The sequence below is a fragment of the Cryptomeria japonica genome, chromosome 10 (assembly GCF_030272615.1).
Source record: "Cryptomeria japonica chromosome 10, Sugi_1.0, whole genome shotgun sequence".
In the NCBI taxonomy this organism is placed as follows: Eukaryota; Viridiplantae; Streptophyta; class Pinopsida; order Cupressales; family Cupressaceae; genus Cryptomeria; species Cryptomeria japonica.
Window position 1 is genome coordinate 9,304,450 of NC_081414.1, and position 18,489 is coordinate 9,322,938.

General features: G+C 38.2%; 1 protein-coding gene across 2 annotated transcripts in view; it reads left to right on the top strand.

Moving 5' to 3' along the window:
• The window catches only part of LOC131069382 (uncharacterized), an 83,079-nt gene that overhangs the window by 21,085 nt on the left and 43,505 nt on the right, over positions 1 to 18,489 (top strand). The gene's annotated exons all lie outside the window — the stretch shown is intronic.

Below are 18,489 nucleotides of genomic sequence, written 5' to 3' on the forward strand. Positions count from 1 at the left end.
ATTGCTTGTTTATCTACTTCATTGAATTGATCTTTGCTAATTGATAGATTGTTGTATTTGACCTTTTTGCTGATTCATAGATGGCTTGATTTCTTGATTTCTTGATTAGTTATGAGGTTTTGAGCTTTGCTTGGAGTGATTTCCCCTTTAAACTTTATAGGTGAAAGGGTCATAACCTTTCGTAAGATTTAAGTCACCACTTTTCATTGTTGCCTTTGAGAATAATAAATTATTCTCCAAATTAATCTCCTTTGGATGTCCTCCTCAAATGAAACCTTCTCCTTTATATATCTCCCAATGCGAGGAAGAGTCACACCTCTTCACCATGTCTGCCCTTTGCAATTGTTGCAACCTTTCAGAATTACCACTCTTCGAAAGAGTCACAACACTTCATCACGTCTCTCCTTTGAAAGAGTCACTTATTTTTTTCCCATTCCTTTCTTCGTCCATTAATTCTTAGTTCCCATGCTCCCTACTTTCTTTCTTTCTCCTTCTCCGCTTCCAAATGAAGTTCTCTTCTCCCTTGTATATCTCATGTTTGAGGGAGTCGCAACTTTTCATTTCATACCATTTGACCATTCATTAAACTTAATTTAATTATTTTATATTTTAATTTAAGTTTTATTTATATTCCCTTATATTTTAATTTTATTATTATTATATATTATTAAATCCTATTTCAAAAAGGGGACATTACAATGGTCAACACGCATCTTTTGTTGATTTTGTGCATGATGCAAGTATTCTTTAAGTGTGTTTAGGTATCTGTACTTTGTTGCACCAAGTCTCTAGTTCTTGAAACTTGGGTTTTGGTCAAATTTACATCTCCAAATGATGTTGCCTCATAGCCATATAATGCTTTGAAATGATTCATTGCTTTTGACATGTGACGAGTCATATTGTAACAATACTCCCCGAGATGTAGCCATTTGATCCATGCTGTTTGCTGCCTTGTGACATAATTTCTTAAATATCACTCAAGTCATTCATTTAAAATTTCAGTCTGCCGATCGGTTTGTGGGTGGTAAATTGTACTTGGGGGCAAGTTCAATTCCTGCTAGCCTGAAGAGTTCTTGCTAAAATAAGCTAAGGACTATGTTGTCTCTATCACTGACAATGTTTTTAGGTAAACCATGTAGTTTGAAAATTTCTTTAAAGAAGATATGTGCCATCTAAGGTGTTCTCTATTTTGTAGATATTGCAAGGAAATGGGTATACTTAGTCAGTTGATCCACTACTACGAATTTTCAATCTTTTCCTTGTACCTTCGAAAGTCTTGTAATGAAATCCATTGAAATACTTTCCTGTTTCTGATTAGGTATGGAAAGGATTGAACTAATTCAACAGGGAATGATTGTTCTGCTTTCTTCTTTTGACACACCATACATTCCCTCTATAATGAAATTGCTATCATTAATATTAGTCATCCTAATAATGAATCTAAGTCGGCCTCTATAATGAATTGCCAATATATTTAATCTTGGTCCCCTAATAATTTCAATCAGCCTCTATTAAAATGCTATTATGTATAAATTTTATACCAATGCTTAGATTTATTATTAATAAGGCTGTAATCTGTTTTATTTTTGTTAAGGGCTGGTTACCCTAGTTCCGCAGGGGCATGACATTGACAAAGAAGATACCACCCGTTGATGTGTTTTTTATGCACAATCAAACATAGAATAAATTACCAAGGTATCTTATTCTCTCTTGAATAAAGTCTCTCAAATGCTATGCTTCGTGATCAAATCAGACAACTCCAAGGTTTCTACTGTCATGTCTTGACTCGTGGATAAGCTCAATGGTTGATGTGATTGCTAGTAATCCAAGTGGACCTACATTGAATGATTGAATGTTTGAATTGCTGGAACTTAGATTCTCACTACTTGCTTGGAAAATAAAAGAGCAAAAGAGATAGGGTTCGAGGAGACTACACTACTCCTAAGAATGCAAGAGACAATGAATGATTGGATGAGATTCAACTAAGCTTCGCTTCGCCATCAACGAACAACTCTACAAAGCTAGTGCTATCTCCTAAGGTAGGCACATGATGTTCAAATCACTATCAACAACAAAGACACCATAAAGGCGATGCATATCAAAGTGTGAATAGCAATTGAGGTTAAGCTCATTAAGAATTCCGATTGACCACACAAGGTAAATTTACAATTAGTAAATCGCTAGTGGTACGGATATATGAATTTCATCATTAATCATTCACAATTCCTTCATTCATCTCATAGTTGAAAAACTCGGACTCGCCACGGATTCGACAAACCAAAAATTTGGACTCGGACTCGCACTCGGACTTGTGAAAGACTCGTGAAAGACTCGGCAAAAAAAAAAACCCTAGTTTTACAAAAAACATATGAAATTAATGCATTTAGAGAACATAAGAGCCATAATTGAAACATTACACATGTCACATACTCATAGTTTCAAACTTTCAACTCTAAAATGTATAATACCAAGATTTCTTCAATGCTAATTATGCTTTTATATGGAGCCTAATCAGACTCAGAGGTTAAATTTTCCCTACTTCCATCGGCGCAATTTCCCCGTATATTTTTCGATGGGGGTTTGGGGGTAGAGCCCCCAAGTTGGGGTCAAGGGGCAGCGCCCCTTGCGCGCTCCCTGTTGTGATACAGGGCGGGGTCGAGGGGCAGCGCCTCGCGAGGCCAAAAATACTTCTATTATTTTATAAAGGCGTCGGGTGTTATTTTTCTTTTATTTTTCACTCCCTCAGTTATGCCAAATGAAGGCAAATTTCTTTTAAAAAAACTCAATTTTAAAGCTTGCATGACTTTTTTTCTGGGTCGCGCGAGTCCATCTGAAAGACTCGCGAGTCCATGCAAAAGACTCGTGCGAGTCCATGCAAAAGACTCGCGAGTCTTTCAGATGGACTCGCCTCGCGAGTTCTTGGTGAGTCGACTTGTGGCTCCCATGGACTCGCGAGTCCGTGGCGAGTCCATGAGTTTTAAAACTATGATTCATCTAATCAACATGAAAGCAAATGAGTAGTAGAAACCATGTAGCTAATTGAAATAACACATTTCACCATATCTTCAATGAAAAAAGTATATTCGTTTACAAGTCTTAGCAACAATTTCTTCTTCTCATACTCTATTCTAACTTGTAACTTCTAATCTATCTATCCTGCTATTAACCCCTTTACAAATGAGAAGATTTGAGCATTTTATAGATAGCTCTTTACAATGAGTGGCTTAGATTGATTCACAATCAGTTGCCGGGATTACAAGATGGAAACCTTAATTAGGGTTTGTTAGAACAACTCCTTTTCGGCCAATGAGAAAATTACATTTAGGTTCAATATTGAATGTGAACCGATAGAAAATGAGGGTAGGTAGCTCAAAGTTTGTGCCTCCATAAGATGAGTCGGATAAATTTGTATTAGGTCTGATTTTAATGACCTAACTCAGGTCTACACCAAATTAGCTCCATGAATTGCATTGAGATAAATTTGCTGATTGTTGAAATCTTTCTTATATAGATATACCTGAATTACTTTCACACAGCTGACTTGATTGCATTTTGAACATTTTCCTTTCAAACTTAAAGCTTGGCACTAGCAACCACCCTTTCTTGTGTTTATCAAGGTTTCTGACCTTTTGACCCTCAAAAGAAGGTTCGGACTTTTGGGAGGGCAAAGGAAGTCCATCCAAGAAAAGCTCGGACATTTGGCATGGCAAAGGAAGTGAATTCTATGATGGATTGGGGTTTTAGGAGGGCAATGGAAGTGATTTGAATCATCGTCTTCCAGTTTGCCTTCATTAAGTCTCCATTAATTCAGTCCAATTACTTATTTGTTCCATGTCAATGAACAAAGGTGAGATTGTATTTGAGATGAAGCACAAGAAATGGTCAAGGTTTTTTCTCCATATGCCCAAGTTCATCAATTCATCTTCAAAAGAACTCCATGTATCTACATCAAACCTCCTAGGATGTTAGGAAAATATCCTCTAGGCCAGGTCGCTGATTAAAAGATCAAAGTCCTTACCTAGCAAAGGCATTAAGTCATGATTTGTGAAAGCAAAGACAATTTCAGACTTCTAAGGAGGCAAAGGAAGTGAGAGTTCAGGCTTTTCCACCAGCAAAGGAAGTCAACTTTATGATCATCAAGAAAGTTCAGACTTTTTGCATGGCAAAGGAAGTGAGTCCAATGAAAGGTCGGGCTTTTGGGAGGGCAATGGAAATTTTCTTATACTTAGCCAAATTTTGCCCATGTGACTTGCTTCTCAATGAAAGTGGAATCAGATCTCTTGGATGGCAAAGGAAATTTTTCTATACTTAGTGGAATTTTCATCCAAGAGACTTACCTCTCAAACTTCCTCGCCTATCTTGCTCAAACTGACACCTCATCTCACATCACCTCATTTCACATCTCACATTTTGCTTCTATGAGGTCAAGGAAGCAACTGTCAATTCCAAGGAAGGGCATAGGAAGTGACTACCAATGCCAATGAAGGGCAAAGGAAGTGACTGCCAATGCCCTAGCGAAGTTTAGCATTTCATCTTTTGTTTTGCAAGTAAAAGATGAGTCATTCATTTCCTACGCCTTGATAACTGACTGACTTCGCTTCATCCAAAAGAGAGAGAGGTAACTTGATTTCCTCCTGGTCGCTTGAGAAACTATACGTCTCCAAACAGAAGGCTAATAGCAAAAGACTCTACCACTATTCTAGAAAGCAAAAAAAAGTGGGGGTCCCTGTATGCAATGGGGCGATGTGTGAAAACGTCACAACACCACCGTCTAGTGATCTTTGACTAGTAAGAATCTTTTGAAAGATCTCTTGGAACCGTCCATACTTGTATGATAAGAAAAGGCACCCTCTTGCTTTCATTGAACAAACCTTGGCACAAAGTTGTGAGTCTCACCATTAAATGCATATGGCTGTCACATGAAATGACGTGGCCTTAATTAGACAAGCGAGCTCTGATGCCAAATGTTGGGAAAATTATCTTCAATGCAATGGACACATAGGATATTTGAAAGCTTAACATTGTGGGTCCTGAAATACAGCTATGTTTGTTGTAGCAATTTAATGGACATTGAACAATTATAAAGAAAGAACAGAAAATAATACATAAGCCACATGCGTAGGAAAATCTTACAAGAAAAAAATACACCAATAAAACAGAGTTACAAATATACTAATCAGAAATAGACTTCAAATACAAATAAGTATTATTCACACTTTTCTCAAATTTTAAACTATATAACACAAGCTTTGCAATCATGCTTCATAGTATCACAATATCATTTGGCAACCTCACATCTACCTATTCCACTTGTATCGGCAATTCGATATAGCTCTCAGGTCATTCTATAGAATACCAATTGTCTCTAAACTCTAATTGCTTATGGAATACCACACATCATACAACCGTATCATGATTGTACCATTTTGTCAACTTATTGGGTAGGACTATTTCCTTAAGAATGTAGGAATCAAATGAACAAGGTTAGGGGTTGATGTCCCAAACCTTGTAGAGAAGTTGAGGGTTTCACGTTAGTCTACAAATTAGGATAGCTCCTAATTTCTTTCATCAAAATTTCCGTATACTTTTTTGTATTTGTTGTTTGGGTGGTTTGTCCTCATATATGGTGAAGAATATAGCCTCCCCGCAGTTTGCTCATAATTTTGCAACTTAGAAATGATAAGGTTTCTCACCTTAACCTTAGAAATGGTGAAGAATATACTCTGACCTTAGAGTTTCGGAAACGTTTTCGGGATGCCTTTGGGAATGCTTGGGGATGTAGGGGAAGTCACTTCTGGCTGCCCCCTACGTCCCAGGCCAGTTTTGGACAGAGAGATAAAAAAAGACACATTTTAATTTATAAAAAGGCTGACCAGGTCCACAAGGATCTCCAAACCACATTAAACAATACCAAAACCTATTCTAAGCATAAAACAACCAAAAAGAAGTCAAAGACTTTCATTATCAAATTCACAAAGAAGGAGAAGACCAGCAGGAGGAGCAGTGGTTCAAACTCGAGTTCTGATTTTGATTTAGACTCTTAGACCTACTTGTTGATGTGTTTTTTATGTACCATGCATCATAGAATAAAATACTAGTATTTTATCTTCTCTTGAACATAATCTTCCCAAGTGCTAAACTGTGTGATCAAATGGGATGACTCCAAGGTTCCTAATCTTAGGTCTTGACGTGCTCTTGGATAGACTCAGTGTGTATGATGTGATATTGCTGGAATCACAATGTGGACTTACATTGAATCTTGAATGCTTGAATGTAGTTGGAACGTGGAAAACTAACTTGACATATAAAAGAGCAAAAGAGATAGGGTTGAGAAAGCTAATCTAATCTTAAGAATGCAAGAGTAATGGACAATCTTTGTTGAAACTCAAGTAAGCTTTGCTTTGACATGCAACAAACATCTCCACAAGGCTAGTGCGATCTTCTAGGGATAGCCAATGATTTTTCAAATCATCAGTACAAGCATAAACACCTTCAAGGTGAAGCATATCAATGAAGTAGCAATTGAAGTTAAGCTTGGCTAAGATGGATCCAATTGACTATGCAAGACACTTTACAATCAGCAAGGTGTTAGTAGTATGGATGTACAAATTTCACCATTGATCATGTACAAAGTTCTTCCATTCATCTGAACAACATGAAAATTAAACGAGAAGTAGAGACGATGCAAATTGTTGAATCAACACATAAAGTTCATCATATCTTCAATGAAATTAATATGCTGCTTACAACAAAGTCTTGGCAACAATCATTGCTATCTCTCCCTACTCTATTCTAACTATTTGCATGCTATCTACTTGCTATTCACTATTGCTGAACTATTGCCTATTAACCTTTACAAATGAAGAAGTGGAGCCTTATATAGAGCTCTCATTACAATTGAGTGGCTTAGATTGATTCACAATCAATGGCCAAGATCGAAAGATAGAAACCCTAATTAGTGTTTGTTACACCCATTATAAAGCATTTAATGCTTGACCAATGATAAAATTACATTAAAATGGACACGTCTTTCATTGAATATTCGACCATTAGATGGTGAGGGTAGGTGCGTTGAACTTTGTGCCCATGTGGTAGTTGTCCTCTTTGATGGATGAGTCAGGTACATTGAATCTGGATACCCTGACTTGGAATGATATGATTGGTTGGTGATAATTAGGCACCACCTTAGCTAGCTCATTGTAACTCATCACAAGTTGTAAATGAATAAGGCATATCTCTTGATATTCAACATTATCCAAGCGCCTATAGTGAAGAATGGGATGATAGTGGGAGATATTCCCAAATTGCATCATCTTCTAACTTTGATTAACACTTTTAAAACTATCTCCTGTCCTGATCACCTCCGCCTTGGAGCTTTCATCTTGCTATACTAGCAATGATTCTTGGATTTCCGGAGGAAATTCAAGATTGTGCAAAATTTCTTCCTCTAGCACGTTCATTCTCATGATGAATCTTGTGCTTCTTTGATCTCTTCTATGTGGTGAAGTCTCTCTCTTCATGAAGTAAGCTGGCATCCTCATGTTGCATTTACCCCATCTCTCATGTTGATGATATTGATGCTGACCTCTTGTCTCACTTGTCTTTGATTTGCCATTATCCTTGAGCTAACCTTCATCATTTGTTGCTAAGTTCTTCCATAGCTTGGATCTCTCTCTCTAGCTTGCGTTAAGCTTGTTGAGGTGTGGATGTTGTTCATCTTCACATTGCTGCCCTTTTGGGATCTATTTTCTCGGGTTTTGGCCCAATGAACTGGTGTTTGGCAGATCCTCATCTCCCTCAAGTGATGAAGTTCCATCATCCTTTCCTTGTAGTGCTTTGTGTTTGATGATCCTATCCTTGTGTTGCCCTTGCTACTTGCTCGTCCTCTATACCTTGATTCACCATCTTGCATGTAGGTGTGATGTTGCTTCCATGCCCTGAAGTCTTGACTTTCTCACATTCCTTCACATGTTCATCCCACTTGCATCAAACCTGGAAAAAATATAATTCGAATCAAAACATTGTAGAAAGTACTACTATCAATTCACAAATCAAGCTTCCCACTACCCTTCCTAAAACTGGAAATGAATTTTCTGATCACGAAACATCTGATTTTAAGTCTGATTTCCTTTCTTTTGACTTAATGCCCATCAATTTGAGTTTGATTTTGTGTCTCAGGCCTGATTTATGTCTGATTTCTCACTTTTATGTCTGATTTGATAGGTTTCAGGTCCGAGACATGTCTGATTTGCATTGGTTTCAGGTGGCAAAGGAATCTCGTAGATCTCATTGGGCAAAGGAAGTTTGTGGATCATGGATGAGTGAGCATTGACAGTGCTTGATGAGTTGTTGATTGAATTATCATTCAATTTGCTCCCTTTGCTTCCCTTGGATCAGACTTTCATAGCCTATTAGAAATGTTTAAGCATAGTCAGGATTCTCACTAGGCAAAGGAAATGCTAAGGGAAGATCGTGGTTTTGGGGGGTCAAACGAAATCCATCAATAGAAGTTAGCGGATTTGACACCCCAAAGGAAATGCCATCAGCTTTGGTTGGGCAAAGGAAGTGGTGTCAATGCCTTGGTTGAGCAAAGCAAGTGATGGGTCTTGTATTTGGGGGGTCAAAGGTGTAGAGGAGGGGATTTGTCACCACCAAGATGATGAATCTCAAAGGACAAATCGATCCGCTGCCACCTCACTCAAAGTGGCGCTAAGGTGAGCCAGGGGATAGAAGTGAAAAGCTAAGCTAATAAACTGCAAACAAGACTCCTAGACGACTTTATTGAGTCTTTGTCCTTGGGACGATTGCGCAGAGCTAGGACACTAGCGCAGAGCTAGGACACTAGCGCAACGTGTTGTCGTCCAATACAAACAGAACACAAAAACTGTACGGGGGTTGCAAATACAATTATAATATTAAATGAATGTAGAAAAACAACAAGATAGATTAATAACGTAGAATGAGAAATATTAGAATGACTTGAGAAGAGGGAAAAGAATTAAGCTCACAACCGGTCCATGATATGAAGCCTCCAACTAAATGATCTTCTTCCTATGATTATAAACCTGCACACAAGCAAGAAGGAATATGTTGGAGGTTGTGTTTTGGAGTCTGCCTCAGTCAGACCCTCGTTTTGGTGTTTCCACCTCCACAGACAACCTAGATAGATTGATAGAATAAAAGATAAATGCAAGATAAAATAAATGATAGATGATAAATGATAAAAGAAGGATGTGATAAATCCCAAGATGCTCAAAGATGAGATATATAGAATGATAGAAATATATTACCAAAGAGGCTTGAGAAAAGCCAAGAGAGTTGCAAGAGATATTATGGAGCTTGAGAGTGCTGTAGCAAACTAGAGATTGCTATAGCAAGAGCAAGGACAAGAGAAAGCTGTGAGAGCCCAAAGAACAAGAGATCTTTCTTGAGAGAACCAAGAGAGCTTGAATGGAGAGAAAAGATAGATTTAAAAGAGAGAAGAGGGAAAAGAGGGCTAGCGAGACGTTTAGAAGATTTCGAGCCATTTCCACCGACATGCGCAAGTGACAAGTGGAAAGGCGCACTCAGAACCAACATTCGAATGTTGAGATGTTGCGGGACTAAGTCGCGACGCGCAGACGCCTGCGCGGTGCGCTAGTGTCCAAATGAGTCATGCTCGGAAACAACAAGAGACAAGGTAGACACGTGGCCAACAATACTGACGCCACGAGGGAGTTGCTGAAAAGGTGGTCTTGAGCACCCTGAGAGGGAAAAGGTTGATGGAAGTGCTGAAGTGATCGTGCTTAGCTGCTAAGGGAATGGACACCAAAGTGGTTACAAAAGATGTAGGTCAAATTACAAAGAAGTATGCAATTTTCGACACTACAAAAGGAAATGTCTCAAAGGAAGTTCGCAGATTTGGGGGATCAAAGGAAATGCCTCAAATGCTCAACTTTGCTCATTTTATTACCCTAAGCCTTTTCATGATTGTTCAGACCTTAGCCTATCCTCCTTCCAAGGATTCACTCTCTATTGACAATTCACTTTGATCAAACTCAACATTTCATCTCTGATTTTGCAAGCCAATGATGATAATCAAATGGAATGATCATCGTGAAATCTTTCATTTCCTAAGCCTTGAGAACTAACTGACCTCCCTTCATCCTAAAGAGAGAGACTCGACTTGATTACCTCCTGGCCACCTAAGATACTACACCTCTTCCAAGTGAAAGGCTAAGAGCAAAATACTAAAACTACCAACGGCTAAGCTAAGACAACTAACCTAGAAAGTGAAAAAATGGGGGTCCCTATTTGCAATGGGGCGATGTGTGAAAATGTCACAACACTACCATGTGCTGATTATGGACTTCTATGTTTGTTTATAGTTTATGTCATCTCATAGTTGAAACTTGGAGTCTTTAAGCATTTTTGTTATAATTCTTATAATATATGTATGTACATTGACAATGAAAGCATTTGAATTTTGTTAATTTGTTATATCTCTTGCTTCTTCTGCAATTGGTCTCATTCAATTAATTTACCTATGTCCTCCAAAAGAAGGTAAAGGCAATGAGCTGCACAAGGGTCCAAAAAAGTGTTTGATGTCTCTCTTGAAGCAATCTTCCATCTGCTACATGTCGCTGCATTGTTAGTAACAACTTCGACAACATTTTGTATGCTCATCTCTAAAACAACTGCCTCCAACATCAAGCTCCAATTTTCCGCTTTCTTAATTTTATTGGAGTCATCATTTGACTTAAAAAAACAGCAACTAACCATTTGAAGTGACTAAAAGATTGAGAAGGGTGTGGTTCCTTCCATTTGTCCACACATTAAAAGAAAAGTGCATCCAAACTTTGCCATTGCATCTTTTAATCTTCCACAATCTGTTGTACATCTCCAATAGTATCTTCGAGCAACCTGCCACTTAAATCTCTTGGAGAAGGCACCTTGTACCCCTTTCCATGCAACTGTCAATGCTGTTACCAAACACTTCTGATCCAAATACTTCTGATATGGACTCCTTGGCATGTTGAAGGGAAGGTTGCGGTAATACCAAACATTTGCACAAGCCTTTTCTACTTTTTTGTGCACCTTCTTGTTCCCTCCTATAGCTTCCAATGAAGGTTGTGCTCCTGGTATATTTCTAAGCACAAAAAGCCCATGCGACCGAGCTCTACTCAGGTTGGATGAGGAGGATGGGCCATGTTCACATGATTAGAGTCCACAATGCCTTGCATATCCACGTTAGATTCTCTTGGGAGATTAGGAGCAATGTCTTCTTGTATGGCTGCTTGCACCTTGGCTCTGTCCAATTTCTTTTTATCTAGTTTTGCAAGGGCCAACATCTCTTGTTACAACTCTTTCTAGTTTATTTCACACTTGGCATCGATTAGGAATGCTTGCAAGATGGTATTTGAGGTGATTGATGCCTCCACTTACCTTCTGCTTGGACTAGGTACAAATCTTGGACCCGCTACCAATCCAATTATGCCATATTTCTAAGTGGGGTCACAACTTCTAGAGAGCCTTCTTTCAATGAGATGACTTGATGCCGGAGCATCCTTGGTTCTTGGCAATCTTGCATCAATCAAAAACATTTTCTTCTAGTTTGTTTCTTGTTTTGTAGTTTCAACATTTCTTTCTACGTTTCTTTGCATTTGTTCACTAGATCTTGCGGAGCTAGATTTTGTTCGTGGACATGTTCATCTACCTTATCCTTTGTCTGCGAGACATTTGGATCTTTTTCCGGCAAGTTATCGCTTCCGAAATCTGAGACAGTTTTTTGGCTTGGACCACCGGAACCGCTTGGACCTATTTGCTATTGCGAATCTTGCGGATCACTTTCGTAGCTTGCGGAGCTTCAGTCCATTGTTTCCAATGTTCCTTGGTGTGTGGCCGACCTTCCTTTGAGTCTGCACTTCATTCTATGGATTATGCGGAGGGATTCTTTTGGCGGAGGCCGACCTTGTTGTTTTACATGTTTCATCTTGTTCATCGGTTATTGTTTCATCTTGGGCTGACGGGGATCATCCTTGATCATATAAATCAATGTAATTAAGCATTTAGAATGAAGTTTTTAGAAGATAGAAGATAGCATTTGTAGGTTGGGAGGTTCGGAGTTGGCTCGCATTCTTGCTTGAGCCCGGATATTGTATTTGAGCATCTGGACTGTGTGCCGACTCTTGAAGTCCGCATGTTGCCAACTGTTTGTAATTGAATTTCATGATATAATAAAGTCTATTCTGCATTGCCTCCATCACGATTGTGTTGTTTCTGCTGTGTAACTCCTGCACGGTTCAGACTGTTCTCTTTGAGGACTTACTCTTGCCATGACTACACCATGACTTCCACTTGTTGAGTCCAAAGCAGATGTAGAGCCAAGTACTATTGTGATTATATATTAACTTGCGATATTGATAAGAATAAAAAAAAGCGATTAAAAATATAGCAATTTGAACATGTTTTTTTTTTTTTTTTAAATCATGAAAAACTCAAATGTATTTAAAAAATTAATTTTAATACGGTAAATGGTAATTGAATTAATTGTTAAGTTTTAATGATCAGATTAGATAGACAAAATTCACACAATTGCACAAAGATTACCCTGGGAAAACCTTCCTCTTGAAGGTAAAAAACCCAGCAATGAAAGATGTCTTTATTATCTTAATTGTCCCAATAGGCTTTACAAGAAATTTGCTTCAAACTTGAAGCAATATGTGACAATAATTCACATATACAAAGAATCTGATCTTTTATATCAGATACTTAATCTGCAACAAAATCGACTCTCCTTGATTGATTCGCAAACTGCTATAGATAGACGTCTCTCTACTGTAGATGCATGTCACGAACTGCTGTAGGGTGAATATGAACAAATACTGAAGAATGTATATGCTTCGATCTGCTTGAGACTGTGTTATTTGATCTGCTGGAGTTACTAGTTGATTCGATTGCCTTGGAAGAGAAGAGGAATCAAATTATATACCCGTGGATTGATGAAGCCAATCAACATGTCTCCTCATTAATCATTAGTTATATATGATCAACACATCCTTTTGTTAGGAATCGGCTGCAATATAATAACATGTTTTATAACAAAGAGTGGCGAGAATAGAAATAAATGCAAATACGTATTACAAGGTCGATAGGCATAAGATTTTAATCTAATTCAATAAATGTGTAGGGCCGATAGGCCATTGACACATTTAATGACTAAGTTGGCCCTATGGGATCCAACCAAAGCTATACATCATTATTAATGAATTTGATAAAAATATGATAATATTATCTATCAACCCTAAAACATAACCCTATATGAAAAAAAAGAGAAGCAGAGAAAAAAATGATTAAAATCAGCATAAAGCAATTAAATTTTAATCAATCCACAAATTTAGACAAATTGAATCAATTCAAATCAGAATAAATCTATTAAATTTTAATCAATCAACAAATTTAGATAAATTGAATCAATTCAAATCAATAAATAATGTACCTTGGGAAAAAAGAAAAAAAAGGAACAAATTTGATGCAAATCCAAAATTTTAGAAATTTCTTTTCAAATCGCCTAAAAATCTTCCCAATCAGCTATAAATTTATTGCTTGCTGCTGTGTGTGTTGAGGAGTGAATGAAGGGTTTAATAGACTGCAGATCATCTTTTTACTATGTTTTTCCCCATCAAACCTGTGTTTCCCATCTACAAGCTGCAATGGTATTTTTTGGTGTAGACTTGCCAAAAAAGTTTGCGAGTTTTTGTGATTGACTCGTTTAGGAGACTCACCAAGTAAACATGGAGAAAACATGCTGGCAAAAAAATATTGCAAGTACTCATTGGGTTTGTATGCTATGGTCAGTACCGTCTAAGTTCCAAGTTCCATGCTTGCAATCTCCAAGCCGATGGTAGGCATGTCTATCACTTGACCTTGTGGAATCTAAAGGTCCACCTCACTTGGCTTAGGAGGAAAATTACATTAGTGAAACACAAAAATAACATATGTTTTGGTACTCTCAAGCTAGGTTTTCCCATACACCATAGATCTCTGATGACCCTTAATACAAGAATGATAGGAGTAGACAAAGATATTGGAGTGTCTTTCACCATGGCTTTCCAAGTCTAGTAATGAGTTTAACGAGAAACATAAGGACCTCTCAAATATAGCTTACATCCATTAATGGATGCCATGAAACTTGCAAGTTCTTTCTTTAAGGTTTTGCACATCTCTCCTTGTTCTTTCCAACATATCATAAGGAGCCCACTTTTGAGTTTGAGAATATCAATTCAAGAACATGTTGAGTGTTTCTTCCCTTAAGTGTCGGTTTAATTCACATAGTAAAGAAAGTAATACACAGACAATTATTCATAAAGTGCTTAACAAAAGATCACAAAATCACATAGACAGAAAGATATGTCCTTTATTGCATTCCAGAAATTTAGTACATGATCATTACTACCGCCGGGGTTCCTGTTGTGACCATTTCACACATCGCCCCATACCAAATGGGGACCCCCTCTTTTTGCTTGTTTTTCGTTCGTTTTTGCTTTCGTTTTTAGGATTTTGTTGGTTAGTTAGTAGTCTGGATTTAGGGCCAAGCCTTAGGGTTTTAAATTTTGCCTTTTCAAGCCAAAATCCAGTCATTTTTGAGAGCTTTTGAGCTTCTTTTCTAGAATGCAAATTTTGAATACAATGAATTCGCCAAATTGGTCTAATTTTCAATTGGAATGTTCATGCAGAGCTTAAACTTGTCTAAGTGTTGACCGTCAATATGAATTTTTGTTTGATTGAATATTTTGACCAAATTTTGACTTTTTTGAAGTTTGATCCTGGGCATTGGAATTGATTTGTTTTCACCTCGTGAAGTGTTAAAATGTGAAAAATCTTGTTATTTTGGCCTGTAGGAGCAAAATCGCTCCTGTCCCTCAGTGAAGGACGGGAGCTCAATTTCAAATATCTCATCATCCTTGCAGAGTCCAGACAAATTTTACGTTTGAAGTAATGGAGAACGACAAGATCTTTCCATTCAATATAAATTGAAGATTTTCATGAGCACAGAAAGGCCTCCAGGAAGAAAATCGCTCCTGTCCCTCAGTGAAGGACCGGAGCTACGATTCAAATTTCGTTTTGTCCTTGCAAGATTTTAATGACTTAGCAATTTGAGGACGTCCAAAGGAAGACGCTTTGCCAAATGAATATAATTTGAGATGCAAAAACGAAGGAAAATGACCTATATTGACTAAATCGCTCCTGTCCCTCTCCAAGGGACCAGGGCGAGGTACCTTATAGCTCTCGTCCCTCTCCTAGGGACCAGAGCGATTTCCTCCATTTTGCAAAATCCAGACAAGGGTCAAGGTAAGTTTACGTTCAAAAACGAAGGAGAACATGAGATGAATGCATTGAATATAAATTGAAGATTTTTGGGACGTCCATACCAGTGCTAAATGCCTAGTTCGCTCCTGTCCCTCAGGAAGGGACCAGAGCGATTTTTGATATAATTGCCTTTTTTGCAAAGTTACAAATGATGTCAAGGCATGAACGAATGGAGGGAAGAAGGACGAGTCCGTTGAATATAAACTTGGAACCAGGCAAAGTAAGATAGTGGCCACAAGGGAAGGATTGCTCCTGTCCCTCTCCAAGGGACCAGGGCGATACAATGGTGATGATACGTCCCTCCAAAGTTCAAGGTCGTTCCTCCAAGGTTCAAGGCCGATCCAAGTCAAGACGAAGGGTGGCGAAGACATTTCAAGGCATTTCCATCAAGCGCAAGGTTGTAAAGGTCATCACATGGAAGGATTTGCGCTCTAAAGACCCAGATCGCTCCTGTCCCTTGGGAAGGGACCAGAGCGATATCTATATAATGGCGTAGATTTCAAAAGGCAAACAAGTTTCGAGCAACCAAGAAGGTCGAAAGGACGTCATTCCACACAATGAAGTTGATTGCAAGTTGGTACAAACAAGAACAAGCACATAATGATGAACTTCGCTCCTGTCCCTCAGGGAGGGACCAGAGCGATATTAGATGTATTGATCATTTCATACAAAATTCACGTAAGGACAATATATTGCAATGTTCTGGAGGGTCCATGGTATGACAACAAGGTGATAAACAAGAGTTTTGAACGTCCAAACATCGCCAAATGGTGTAAAGGCCCCACATCGCTCCTGTCCTTTGGACAAGGACCAGGGCGATCCTATCAAAAGCGCTCATATTCCTCCAAAATCGAAGCAAGGCGAGGTTAAGCAAGACAAGGGACGGCGTTTGGAAAACATCACAATGAAGGATCGAAGGTCAAAAATGCATATTGAACGTGAAAAAATCAAGATCGCTCCTGTCCTTTGGACAAGGACCAAGGCGATCCTATCAAAACACTCGCGTTCCTTCCAAGATCAAGGAGAAATGTGGATCGCTCCTGTCCCTCTCCAAGGGACAAGGGCGATGATCCTTATAACATCGAAGGTACCTTGCAAAAGCGAGTGGGACGTGCGCAAAGGACACAAGCATTGATATTTCGAAGATCAAAGATACAAGATGAACATGAAGACATGGAGATCTCTCCTGTCCCTCTTCAAGGGACAAAGGCGATGTTAGATAAAACACATGACATTCTTTGAAAGTCACGTTAAGACAAGGACGCACAAGGTTCTAAATGACGTTTGGAAGATGATACAAGGAAAGGATCGTACCAAAATGGAAAATTTCAAGCCAAAAACTTAGAATCGCTCCTGTCCCTCTCCAAGGGACCAGGGCGATAATGATCATAAGATGCATTTGCTCGCACAAGAAAGGCATTCGAATTCGAAAGGACCACCAGATGATCAATTTGGGACGTGGAAGTAAAGGAGTTAAACGTTGAAAACGCAAGAATCTAGACCAAAATCATGGATCGCTCCTGTCCCTCTCCAAGGGACCAGAGCGATGAGGTACGTCCCTTTATTTTCATATTTTTGGCGCCAAATTAAACAATTCAAATTTCCTTAAATGCTAAATCGATTTAAAAATTGAAAATCCTATTTAAATTGGCATTTAATATGGCGTTAGACATTTATTAATTATTTTGCCTTTATTTAAAATTGAAATTCTCAATTAAAAAACGCAAGGCATTAATAGTTAATTATTTAATTAATAAAAAATCAATTGGAGCGCTCATATATGGAGGTCGGCCTTGTCATGTTATTGCAAATCATTTAAAAAATCGTTTGAAATGGTTTTATTTTTATTAAGTCGGCCTTAGTAAATGAAGGATGAATGCGCTATATAAGGGGGGTAGAATTATCATTTTCTACATCATTATTTTACCTTCCTTCATGCGAATTGAGAAGAGGCGAATGTAGTGCGAGTTTCATTCATTCAAAGGTGGTGCGATTTCAAACCAAAGGTGGCGCTAGTATCATCTTGCGTGGAGTGCGAAGTGTGTTTGGAGAGGTGCGAATTCCATCCAAGGTGGCGTAAGTAATCAAAAGGTGATGCGAATTTGAAGATCTATCTAAGACCACGCCAAAGGGGAATTTGCTAAGGACTTGGAGATTTGTTAGTGCGAATTTGAAGATCCATTTGAGACCACGTCCAAGGCGATAAGTGAAGATCACATTCTATCCAGAGGTGGCGAAGTCAATTTTGAGGGGATCATATTGAAGATTATCTTTATACCTCAATTTTGCCTAGGCAAATTTTGTTTTTGCATTCTAGAGTTAGCTCTCTATCGAGGTATGGCGATTTAATTGTTATTGCTTTATTCATTTATCGTCATATTTCAAATTTTGAAATTTTGATCCTTGAGTATCTCTTAGCTCAATCGTTGTATTTTAGGAAATGATAACTCTAGAGACTTATCATGAGATTTCCTAAAATTTATCTCTCTTATCTACGTTATTTATTGCAAAAATCGAATTGGAGCGCTCATTTATGGAGGTCGGCCTTGTTATGTCATTGCAAATCATTTAAAAAATGATTTTATTTTTTATTAAGTCGGCCTAAGGGGTAAAGGGTGAAAGCGCTATATAAGGGGGGGTGGAATTATCATTTTCTACACCATTATTTTACCTTCCTTCATGCGAATTGACAAGAGGCGAATATAGTGCGAGTTTCATTCATCCAAGGTGGCGAAGACACTCCAAAGGTGGTGCGAATTGCATTGAAGACCAAGGGTGGCGCGCTTAGACATTCCAAAGGTGGTGCGACTTCAAACCAAAGGTGGCGTAGACATTCCCAAGATGGTGTGAGGCGTGTTTGAAGAGGTGCGAATTTGAAGATCCATCCAAGACCACGCCTAAGGCGAACTTGCTAAAGACTTGGTGATTTATTTGTGCGAAATTGAAGATCACATTCTCTCCAGAGGTGGCGAAATCAAATTTGAGGGGATCATATTGAAGATTATCTTTATACCTCAATTTTGCCTAGGCAAATTTTGTTTTTGCATTCTAGAGTTAGCTCTTTATCGAGGTATGGCGATTTAATTATTATTGTTTTATTCATTCATCGTCATATTTCAAATTTTGAATTTTGAATCTCTT